The 12,320-nt window shown below is 36.7% G+C and overlaps 1 pseudogene; it reads right to left on the bottom strand.

Moving 5' to 3' along the window:
• Positions 1-4,941: 4,941 nt before the first annotated feature.
• The window catches only part of LOC123383059, a 32,493-nt pseudogene continuing 25,114 nt past the window's right edge, over positions 4,942-12,320 (bottom strand).

Raw genomic sequence — 12,320 nt, 5'->3', positions numbered from 1 at the left:
GTCTCTTTTTCCTAAAGTACTACTTGGCATTTACTTTTTAAAATTATATGCTTAAAATATAATTTTACTTATGGGGCACCAGGGTGGCTCAGTTGGTTAAATTTCTGATTTTGGCTCAGGTCATGATCTCGCAGTTCATGGGTTCAAGCCCTGCACTGGGCTCTGTGCTGACAGCTGGGAACCTGGAGCCTGCTTCAGATTCTGTGTCTGTCTCTCTCTCTGCCCCTCCCCTGCTCAAGCGCGCGCGCTCTCTCTCTCTCTCTCTCTCAAAAATAAATAAACATTAAAAAAAATAAAAGTATAATTTTACTTTGCAATGGTGTTAGATAACGTGAGGAAGTCTGAGCACTGCAGAAAGGTAAGGAGTCTAAATTCATTTTATACCATTGCGTTATATATTCTCTTTTTCCTGAAAACAGCATTTTTCAACACTGGCTGTCTTAGAATCACCTGGCAACTTTTAAAACAAATACTTGTCTCTGGACATCTCCTCCCTGATCCTGACTGCCCCCACTCCCAATGTGATTCTGATTTAATTTTCTGGGGTGGAGATCACAAAATTAAACTTCATTGAAAGTCCTCTCCCTGTGATTCTACTGCGCACGCAGGATAACATCCACCACACTAGACCAGAACCTCCCCAAACTGGCTACGTCCATTTTATTTACCCTATATGTCTAGTCCTGCTTGCACTACAAGGGATAAAAACTGAGTAAGACAAATTGCTGTCTAAAGGGGCTTATTATCTAGAGCTGCGTTGGTAAATACTATAGGCATTAGCAACATGTAGCTACTTAAAAGTTAAATTAAAGTTAAATCACATTAAAATTTCAGCTCCTCGGTCACACTAGCCACATTTCAAGCATTCAATATGTGAACAATATGTGAACACCAGCCATATGTGGCTAGTGGCTACCATACTGGACAGCACAGATATAAAATATGTCTATCACTGCAGAGTTTCATTGGATAGTGTAACCACAGAGATTGCGTTATTAGGAGGAATAAAAAGAATAGATATTAAGGGACGCCTGGGTGGCTCAGTCGGTTGAGCGGCCGACTTCGGCTCAGGTCACGATCTCACAGCTCATGAGTTCGAGTCCCGTGTTGGACTCTGTGCTGACAGCTAGGAGCCTGGGGCTGGTTTCAGATTCTGTGTCTCCCTCTCTCTGCCCCTAACCTACTCGCATTCTGTCTCTGTCCTTCTCAAAATTAAATAAACATTAAAAAAATTAAAAAAGGAATAGATATTAAACAGTTGTGAGACAGATAAAGCTACTTGTATTTCTAGCATAAAGTATATTGCACCAGAATTATTTTATGACTCTTACCCTTAGATAAATGTCTGTGGCTATGTTAATTTGTAAGTTTCTCTGTTTAGATCAAAGAACTATTAAATAGCCTCATTTATTATATCAAAACCTTTTACAACATGCCTTTCTTTTTACTTGTTACTTTTAAATAATTTTAGATTTACAGGAAGGCTGCGAAGATAATACGGAAAGTTTCTGTATGTTCTTCACCCAGCCTCCCCTAAAGTTAACATTTTACATAAGTATAGTACATTTATCAAAACATTTCACCAGTTTTTTCCACTAAAGGTCCCTTTTATGTTCCAGGATCCATCCGGTATAGCAAGATGCATTTATTCATCAATTCTCCCTAGTCTCACCCCATGTGTGACTGTTTGAATCTTTTTTTTTTTTCCATGACCTTGATACTTGGGCAGAGTGCTGGTCAGGGATTTTAGTAGACTGACCCTCAATCTGTATTGGTCTGATGTTTTCTCATGATCAGACAGTGAATATAGATTTGGGGGAGAATACCACAAAGGTCAATACTGTTGTCATCACACTGTATCATCAACCTTATAATATAACCATAGAAACAGTCATTTTCTCACTTCCTTTTTTTCTTCTCCCCAAATGGTATTTAGAACTAAGATCTGGGCACTAGGTATGCTCATGGCTTATAGGCCCTTTTAGGGAACAGAGTTAGCTTCCCCACCCCTGCTTATGTTGAACTTCTTTCTCTGACAGTGAGAAATCTGATTCTTATTAATACAGTTAATTCACGTATTTGCTTAACCCTCACATAAATGTAAGTTAGTTTCAGAATTGCTAACCCCATGAGGCTCTAATTTACCAACTAGAATATAATTTCTATGTACAGTTCTTTATTGTCTTTATCCTTAGAATATCCAAATACTCGGGGCGCCTGGGTGGCGCAGTCGGTTAGGCGTCCGACTTCAGCCAGGTCACGATCTCGCGGTCTGTGAGTTCGAGCCCCGCGTCAGGCTCTGGGCTGATGGCTCGGAGCCTGGAGCCTGTTTCCGATTCTGTGTCTCTCTCTCTCTCTGCCCCTCCCCTGTTCATGCTCTGTCTCTCTCTGTCCCAAATATAAATAAACGCTGAAAAAAAAAAAAAAAAAGAATATCCAAACACTCATTTCTAAAGTAATTTAGGTCAGTTCCCTTGTCTCTAACCCCTTCAGTGAGGTTATGTCATGCATTTGAAATGCAGTTATAATCTGTCTTCATTCCATCCTACATCTCCCAACATCTTAATTTTTTTACACTTTGTAACCAACCCCTATTCCCTCCTGAAACTGTGACAACCACTGATTTGCTTTCAATTCTAATAATTTTCCCTTTCCCAGAGTATCATAGAATTGTAATCATGAAATATTTGGACTTTGGAGTCTGGCTTTTTTCACCAGACAAAATGCAAATAAGCCTCATTTGTATTGTTGTGTGAATCAACACCTGAATTGTTGAATCAATAGTTTTCCCCCCTTCTTTTTATTGCTAATGAAGAGGAATACAATTGACTGTTTTATATCGAGTTTTCATCTTACAACCTTGCTAACTTGTGTTATTAGTTCCAGGCACTTCTGTATAAACCCCTGAGCTTTCTACATAGACACATTGTCCATGAACTGAGACAGTTTTATTTTTTTCTTTTCTAACCACTATGTACCACATTTCTTTTTCTTGCCTTATTATACATGGTTGAATAGGACTGATGAGACATACTTGCCTTTCTTGATCTTAGGGGAAAAATTTAATGTCTCATCATTCAATATGATACAAGCAAGTAGATTTGTTTTTTGGTTTGGGTTTGTTTGTTTGTTTTGGTTTTGTAGATGCCCTTTATTAGGTCAAGGAAATTCCTTTCTATTCCTACTTTGCTAAATGCTGTTATCATGGAAGAACGTAGAAATTTATTAAATGATTTTGCTGCTTCTATTGAGATAGTATTCTCTCTATAGTCTGTCAATGCATCAAATTATATTAACTGGTTATCCAATGTTAAACCAACCTCTCTTAATCATGATACATTATACTTTTTATATATTGCTGGATGCAATTTAAAAATATTTTATTGAGGAATTCTGATCTATATTCATGAGATACTGTTCTGTAGTTTCTTTCTCTGGTTTTGGTGTTAGAGTAATGCTGGTCTTGTGGAATGAATTAGTAAGTGTCCCTCTTCCGTTTTCTGGAAGACATTTTGAGGAATTTGGTATTATTTCTTCCTTTGAATATTTGATAGAATTTGTTAGGGAAACTATTTGGGCCTGGAGTCTTCTTTCTTGGAAGGTTTTTAACTACAAATCCAATTTCTTTCATAGTTATGAGATTATTCAGGTTATCTGTGCTTCTTGAGTGAGTTTTTACAGTTTCTTTAAGGAATTTGATGTGTCTTCAAGGAATTGGTTAATTACATGTAAATAGTTAAAATCAGAAACTTAACGTTGTTCATATCTGCTTTATTATACCTTAAATTCTGTGGGGCCATTAATGATATCTCTTATTTTCTTCTTGATATTGGTAATTTCTGTCTTCTCTTTTTCTTGATTAAGCCTGACTAGAAGTATATCAATTTTAGGATCTCTTCGAAGAATCAGCTTTAAGCTCCATTGATTTTCTTTAGCTTTTTCTGTTTCCAGTTTAATTGATTTCCACTCTAAGTTCTGAGGAGGAAGACCATAGGATAAAGTAAAAATTTCACTACATCTTCTCAAGGGTATATAGTGTGAACATGACTTATCATTGTTGATATTAATCTTGATCACCTGGCTGAGGTAGTGTTTGTGATGTGTCTCCACAGAAGACTTACTCTTTTACTCTTCTCTCCCCTCTCCAAACTGTATATTTGGGAAGAAAGTTTACAAAGTTTACAAAGTCCACCCTTAAGGAGTGGAAAGTTATGTACCATCTCCTTGAGAGTGGAATACCTGTATAAATTATTTGGAATTCTTCTGTATGAGGATTTGTCTATTCTACCCCATTTATTTCTTCACTTATTCACTAATTCATTTATCAGTGTGACTCATGAATATTCACTTTATGTTTTGGGTTATAATCCAATACAATTTATTCTGTTGCTCAACTTGCTCTAGCTCTGGCCACTGGACGCTCTTTTGGTTGACTTTTGTGTCTCTTTCACACATCCCATCATTGTTGGTTTTATTTATGGTTTTTAGCTTATGCCACTATAAGATGCTCCAGACGCATCTTCTATATTTCCTGCCCAATCCTAGAATCAGCCATTTCTCTAAGAAGCCCTGTTCCTTTTACTAGAAAACAATTTTACAAGCCCAGATCTGGGTAGTTATACTTGTTGCTACTAGGGTTTTCATTGTTTCAGGCTCTCAGCTAACAGAGCAAGAAAATATGTGTGTGTATCCTAAGCTGTATGTGTGCATTTCTATACGTCACCATCTGTATCTACACTACGCTAAATGTAAGTTCATACTGATGTCCCCAACTCTAATATAAATTAGGCCCCACGGATCATTTTAGTCTATTCCTCTTGCTCGTCTCTAAACTCCTTTGTCAGCAATGAAAAACCTATCTCCCACCATTGCCATCCATTTGCTTAGTTGTTTAATCCCAGGATACATTATAGTGGTATCAGAATTATGAAACTACACCCCTACGGTCAACAACTTTATCAACTCGAGTACAGTCTTACATATTACACTCATTTCCAAAATTACATAGTTCAGTATCTTTCCCCCCTACACACCTTTCCCCCTTCATACATTCGTAAAGCAGTTGGATTGTCTTGTCCCATTCTGTATTCCATCCTGGGTTCCCCCAATCTCCTATAAGATTTTTTTTTCTAACTTTGCGTACATTTAACTTCACTTTTTGTGCCGTAAAGTTGTGTGAATTTGACAGATGCATAATGTCTCACATCTATCACAAGATCCCCAGTGGAATGCAGAATAATTTTGATACCCTAAAAATTCCCAGTGCTTCAACCATTCATTCCTTTCTCCTTACCCTTGAACTCCTGGAAAACACTAATCATTGTATGGTTTCTATACTTTGGACTTTTCCAGAATGTCATATAATTGTAATCATGCAATATAGAGCCTTTTCAAAGTGGCTTCTTTCACTTACCAATATCCATTTAAGACTTTTTGTGGGGCAATTATAAGCAAAGCTGCTACAAACATTCATGTGTAAGCTTTTGTGTGGACATGTTTTAAAATCAATTGGATAAATATGTAGGAGTGTGATTTTGGAATTGAAAGATAAGACTATGTTTAGCTTTGTAGGAAATTGCCAAATTGTCTTTTAAAGTAGCTGTATCATTTTTCATTTCCACAAGCGATGAGAGTTCCTGTTGTTAAACATCCTTGCCAGCAATTAGCATTGTCAGATTTTTATTTTATTATTGTTATTATTATTATTATTATCTCCACTCTAATAGGTGGATAGTGGTGTTTCATTGTTGCTTTAATGTGAAATTTCCCAGTTACAAATGATGTTGAGTATCTTTCATGTGCTTATTTGCAGCTGTCTATTTCTTTGGTGAGGTCTCTGTTAAGATCATTTGTCCTGTTTTAATTGGGTTGCTTGCTTTCCTATTGTTGAGGGTTCAAAATATTTTAGAATTCCCCTGAGGCTTACTTCCTTTTGGCCTCATGGATTATTTAGAAATATACATTGTTTAATTTCCAAATATTTAGAGATCTTCCAGATATCTTTCTTTTTTTGATTTCTAATATAATTCTGTAATAATCCGAGAACACACTTGGTATCATGTCTGTTCTTTTAAATGTATTTGTTTTGTGACCCAGAATCTGGTCTATGTTGGTGAATGTTCTATGTGCACTTAACAAGAATGTGTATTCTGAAGTTCTTTGGTGTGGTGATGCCACTTAAGTCAAGTTGATTGATAGTGCTGTTCAGATCATTTATATCCTTACTGATTTTTTGACTATTTGTTCTGTGAGCAAGTATAAAAAAAATGCTGCAGTCCCCAGTGATAATTATGGATTTGTCTGTATGTCCTCTCAGACTCACCAGTTTTTGCCTCGTGTATTGTGAAACGCTGCCATTACATTCGTTCACCTTCAGGACTGTTAGGTGCATTTGGAGAACTTATCCTTTTATCACTATGTAATGGTCTACTTTATATCCGACAATGCTTCTTGCTCTGAAGTCTGCTTTGACTAAATTTAACACAGCTACTCCAGGTTTGGTTTTTTTTTTCTTTTTTCTTTCCTTCTTTTCTTTCTTTTTTTCTTTTTTTTTTTTTTTGTTTTGTTTTGTGGAAGAGAGGAGTAATGCTGTTGGCATGGTATATGCTTTTACTTTTAACCTGTTCATGTCTATATTTAAAGTAAGTCTCCTGTAGCAACATGTAACTGAGTCTTATTTCTATACCCAACCTAACAATCTCTGCCTTTTAACTGATTATTGTGATGGTTGGATTAAAACCTACGATCTTGCTAGCTGTTTTCTATATGCTCTATTTTTTCTTGTTTTATTTATTTATTTATTTATTTATTTATTTGGTTCACTTTCTGCCTTCTCTAAATTAGCGAGATTTTTATTATTCCATTTTAATAGTTATTTATGCCTCTTAGTTATTTATGCCTCTTTTTTTTTAACAGTGGATAATTATTAAAATGGTTGATTTAAGCATCTGCAATAATCACTTCAATCTCTACCCCCGGCTCAATGCCGATAGAAGTAATGTGCTTATCAATCTTGGAAGGACGGCGCAAGTCAATGATCTGCATCTAGAAATGCTGCCATGCCTGGATCCTTCACCACCAAATTTTCTCATGGTGATTCTCAGTCTTGGTAGGCATCCCAGCCAGTCCTTTCATTTGAAGGTTCTTTTCCTTTGCACCTCTGGTCCGGTCATGCACACCTCCAGGGATTTTACGTCGTGGATGGTTTGGGTGATTCTAACTCCGTGAACTGCCTCCCTCTGATTCCACCAGTCTTTCCGGCATCCTTGAGAGCCATGACTGCCCCACGGCTGCAGCATGATTTCCTGAGCAAGAAGGAAAAGTGGTGAGTCAGGAGCTGGTCTCAGTGTCTTCTCCACAGAGGACTGATACCTCTTGTTTAACATTTAACTTTTAATGGTCTGCGAGTCTATCTGCAAATAACATTATGCCACTTCATACGCAATGTAACGATACATTCCCCAATTCTCCTCTCCTTGTACCACTGTTGTCACGCACTGCTCTTTTCTCACTAGGATAAACACATTAATACAACTTTTTGCTTTAAATAGTTAGCTTGTAGAGCAATTAAATATAAGAAAAAAATATCCCATTGACCTCCACTCTGCATCCTTTGCATAAATCCAAGTATTTTTTTAATTATATCATACCTCGTCTACCTGAAGAACTTCTTTTAACATTCTTTATAGAGCAGATCTGTGGTTATTAAATTACATTAATTTTTCTTTGTCTTTGAGAAACACTTGTTGTTATTTGAAAGGTTTGTTTGAAATTTTATTTGTCTGAGAAGAGCGTCTGCTTCACCTTTGAAATATATTTTTAAGTCAGTTTTTTTCCTCCTTTATAGCACTTTACAGACACCATTCCACCGTCTTCTTGTCTGCAGGGTTTCTACTGAGAGGTCCACTGTAATTATTATCCTTGTTACCCTGATGTAGTATCATTTTTTCCTCCAGTTGCCTTTAAGGTTTTCTGTCTTTGGCTTTCAGAAGTCTGAATATGATGTTCACCGGGGCTGGGTTTTTGGAAAATTCTTACTCATTATTTCTTCAAATATTTTTCATGCCCTCTTCTTTGTTCTCCTGGCATTTCCATTTATGCCTGGGCTGTATCACTTGATATTGTCCCACAGCTGATGGATGCTGTGTTCTATTTTTCCACATTTTTTTTCTCTTTGTGTTTCACTTTGGGCAATTTCTATTGATCTACATGTTCAAGCTCACTTGCTGTTTCCTCAGCTATGTCAAAGCTATGTTTTTGATTTGCTGAAGGCATTCTTCATCTCTGTTACTGAATTATTCTTTTTTAGTTTCCGGGTCTCTGCTCAACGTTATCTCCCTGACCATGCATGTTGTCTCCCTTTTCCACTAGAGCCTTTAACATATTAACCATAGCTATTTTAAATTCCCCATCTGATAGCTTCAACAGGTAGGTCACATCTGAGTCTGGCTCTGTTAACTTCTTCGCTATTGTAAACTGTGTTTTGTCTTCCTTCTTTGTATGCCTCATATGTTTTTTTTGTTGTTGAAAGTTGGACTTATTATACAACAGGATATATGTGGAGATAAAGAATTGTTATGCTTGGAGATGAGCACACCTTTCCTTCCGCTGAGTTGTTAGTGTGGGTGTTCATTTTAATCTAGTCAGAAGGTGGTCTGGGTTTGAAGCTTGCTTCCTTACTGGCTTTGGATCTCCCAGGGGCTTTGGCATTCTCCTTTGCGCAACAGAGACAGAATTTGGCTCTTCCAGCTCTCCTAGCTGTATTCCACTCTTAACTGTGTTGCCACTAGTCTCAACTGTGTTGAAGAAGGAGGACTGGCAGAAGGAGGCATTCTTAAGAAGCCTCAGATGTAGGCAGCCATTGTGGTCTTGCATCTGGGACATTCTCAAGTATTCTTGCTCCTTCTCCAGAGGTTATAATGGGCCGACACAGAGTCCCACGCCCCTCCCAAGGACCTCTGTCTACACTTTTGTTCCCTTTTCCCTGCATGTTAAGGCTCTTGTTCCTCGGAGATGATAGCGAAGAGGAGTCTGGCTGCAAGTCGGTAGCGGCTTCTGTTCTTTCCCCTGCTTCAGCCAGTATCACGGGGGATGTTTTCTTGGGCTTCTCCCCAACTTTCCCTGTGAATTCCTAGAGGAAAATCCTTCAAGAGTGAGACTTCCTATATACACACATGTCTTCAGCCTCCAGGAACTTTACATTCCCACTCAGCCTTTAGCAATTCATTAAAAATACCTCGTTGGGTCTTCTTTTTGGCTTATTTGGACTTTGACAACATCTTTCTTTGCAAGCACTTGTCTCTCCCCACATCTCAGGAGAGCTGTTGCCCTGCAATCTCAATTCTCTCATGGGTTCAAGAAAAGTCATTAGTTTCCAGCTTCTTGACTTTTTTTTTTTCCTGTTGTGCAGGTAGGAGTGAGAGTTTGTTCAACACTCTTCCTCTGCAAGCTGAATTAACAAGGCTTTTTTTTTGCAAAGAGGCAATTTGACCCACCTCGCATATTTCTCATAAAAGGGTGAGTAAGAATAGGGTAAAGAAACTACAAGTTTTTAAAAGGAAAAAAAAAAAAACTGGTTTCCAGTTCCTGCTATGAAATTAACCAGGAGTATGACTTCAAACAAGAGAAACGGACTGGGGCACCTGGTGGCTCAACAGGTTAAGCTGCAGACTCTTGATTTTGGCTTAGGTCACAATCTCACAGTTCGTGAGTTCCAGACCCAGGTCAGGCTCTGTGCTGACAGTGTGGAGCCTGCTTGGGATTCTCTCTCTCCCTCTCTCTCTCTCAAAAATAAACTTAAAAAAAAGAAAAAAAGAAAAATGGACTAATTTCTTAGGCCCACCACCCCAAAACGTTCAAATGATATAACTATGTGAAAGTGATCTGAAAAGCCAAAAAAATTATATATATATATATATATATATATATATATATATATATTTAAAATAAGTGCACAGTATGAGCTTATCTTTGATTCTTTAGTTCAAGATCATATATATATATATATATATATATATATAAAATCAATAGGGGTTATACAATAGGTTTACATCTGGCCACATAAAGGTTCATTCAGATCAGTTCAACATTATTGAGCGCCTACTATCCGCCAAACTCTGTCCTAGTCAACTATTCATCTGAGGAATGAACAGGACATAATCTGTGCCCTCAAGAGTTTTTAGTCCAGCAGAGAAGACAAATACATGTTTAATTTGATTCAATCATTTAATTATAAATATCTGAAACTAATATCAGTCTACTTCATTTTAAAGGAAAACTGAGTAGGGGCTCCTGGGTGGCTCAGTAGGTTGTGTCCGACTCTTGATTTTGGCTCAGATCATGATCTCACTGTTGATGATATCAAGCCCCATGTCAGGCTCTGTGCTGGCAGTGCAGAGCCTGCTTGGGATATTATCTCTCTCTCTCTCTCTCTCTCTCTCTCTCTCTCTCTCTCTCTTTGCCCCTCTTCCGCTCATTCTCTCTTTGTCTCTCCCTCTCTCTTTGTCTTTCTCTGTCTCTCTCTCTCTCTCTCTCTTTCTGTCTCTCTCAAAATAATAAAAAAAGAAAACTGAGTAACACAATAAATACATATCAAAATATTTTTTTACAATTAAATTATTCCACATTAGGATACTGTTTTAAATTAGAAGAAAATGGCAACTACTTCTCTCAAAATATTGCCTTGATTACAACTTCATTAAATGCATAAAAATTCTTCTTACAATGAAAGAAATATTTTACTCTATAAACTATTTGTAACTCAGACATTGTAGTATTAAATTAAATTAAAATTAAACTCAGACATTAAAGAGTTAAAACTTGTCATCACCAGAAAATTACATTAATAATACTTTATCTTTAAACAGAAGCATTTTTATGTATTACTTAGGTAGCTCCTTAAATGATTTACTCTTTTTTTTTTCAGTAGGTCATTTATAATTGAGGGATTCCTAAAGCTGAACAGTTAGATGCAAAAACATGTGTTCAGAGTTGAGACAGAAATGGCAAATGGCCACATTCTTAAGATCATGTAATTGAGTCAAATAGGGAATTCAATACCTCAGCAGATGACAAGTTCAAGGATGACCCTGTTTTAGCAAAAGCTAAGTTGGAACACATGAAACCATCTGATTTTGAATTTTCATGTGAATCGTTTTGGAGCACAAGGATTAATGAACGCATGAGAATGTGTCCTTGGATTAGAATGCATTCCTACAGAATGAGAATAAGAAATATGAGAAATATTAAAAAGAAAACAAATACAGCATTGTTAATTTCTTACTATGTGACTAAAAGACTTGAAGCAAAGGATTTGGGTGACTTCAGTGGTGGGTTACTTTCCCACAATGCACCTGCATCCAAAAGACAACTGTAAATAGTATATGATTCTGTTTAGAGTCAGAAATATTCACAAGCTACCACCAAACTCAACTCAGTCTTCTCTCTACACTGCTAGGTTTGTCTTCTGCAACTAACAAGATTAGAACTTCAAATCTGCTTTTTGGACCAAAAGTAGAATTATCTGAAACCATATACATGTATTTTTATATGTACACAGATATATTAAAAATGTCAACCGCACAATTTGGGAGTATTTTCAGTAGTTAAAAATGAGATTAAATTAACTATGTAATTTAAGACTCAAATGGCACATGGAAAACTCTGTCTTCAGTTCCTGTGTATGATGTCATCAAATGTAATAACAGACTATGAGCTAAATAAATAATACAAGTAACTTAGACCCTGCTTTGCCTTATAACAAGGGCAAGTGAAAGGTCTGCAAAAAACAGGGTCAATGTGAACAAGAGTACCAGCTGTTCTATTAGATAATGTCTTGGATAAAGTCACTCTTGAATGAAATTTTTCACACTTTGTAGTAATAATGCATTGCTATTGAAATGAAAAAAAAAAGATGACAAATATCTGAGATGGTCTGAAAATGAATTCTTTTCCATGACTGAATTTATCTTCTAAGCCAGAAAAGAATTAGTTATCATTTTTCCAAACTCCCATGATTCTGCAGCAGTTTACAAATTGACAGTGTAGTATTTGGGCAATGAGAACATGTATCCAAAGTGTGAAAGCAGTTTACTACTGTGATCTTACCTCTCACTATAAGGAGGAATAAAAATAAATGAGCAGTTACTTTTAAGTTACAGACCTACTTGACAATAACTTGGAAAAATTCGGGAGGTCATGCAAAACACAGACTGATACAAGAATTGTTTCTTGTTCCTTCTTCCAAAAGAATTGTTTCTTGTTCCTTCTTCCAAAAGAATTGTTTCTTGTTCCTTCTTCCAAAAGTGTTATTCTTTGATCTT

The sequence above is a fragment of the Felis catus genome, chromosome F2 (genome assembly GCF_018350175.1).
Source record: "Felis catus isolate Fca126 chromosome F2, F.catus_Fca126_mat1.0, whole genome shotgun sequence".
Lineage (NCBI taxonomy): Eukaryota > Metazoa > Chordata > Mammalia > Carnivora > Felidae > Felis > Felis catus.
Note: the sequence above shows the minus strand (reverse complement) of the source record. Positions and strands in the feature narration are given on the sequence as shown.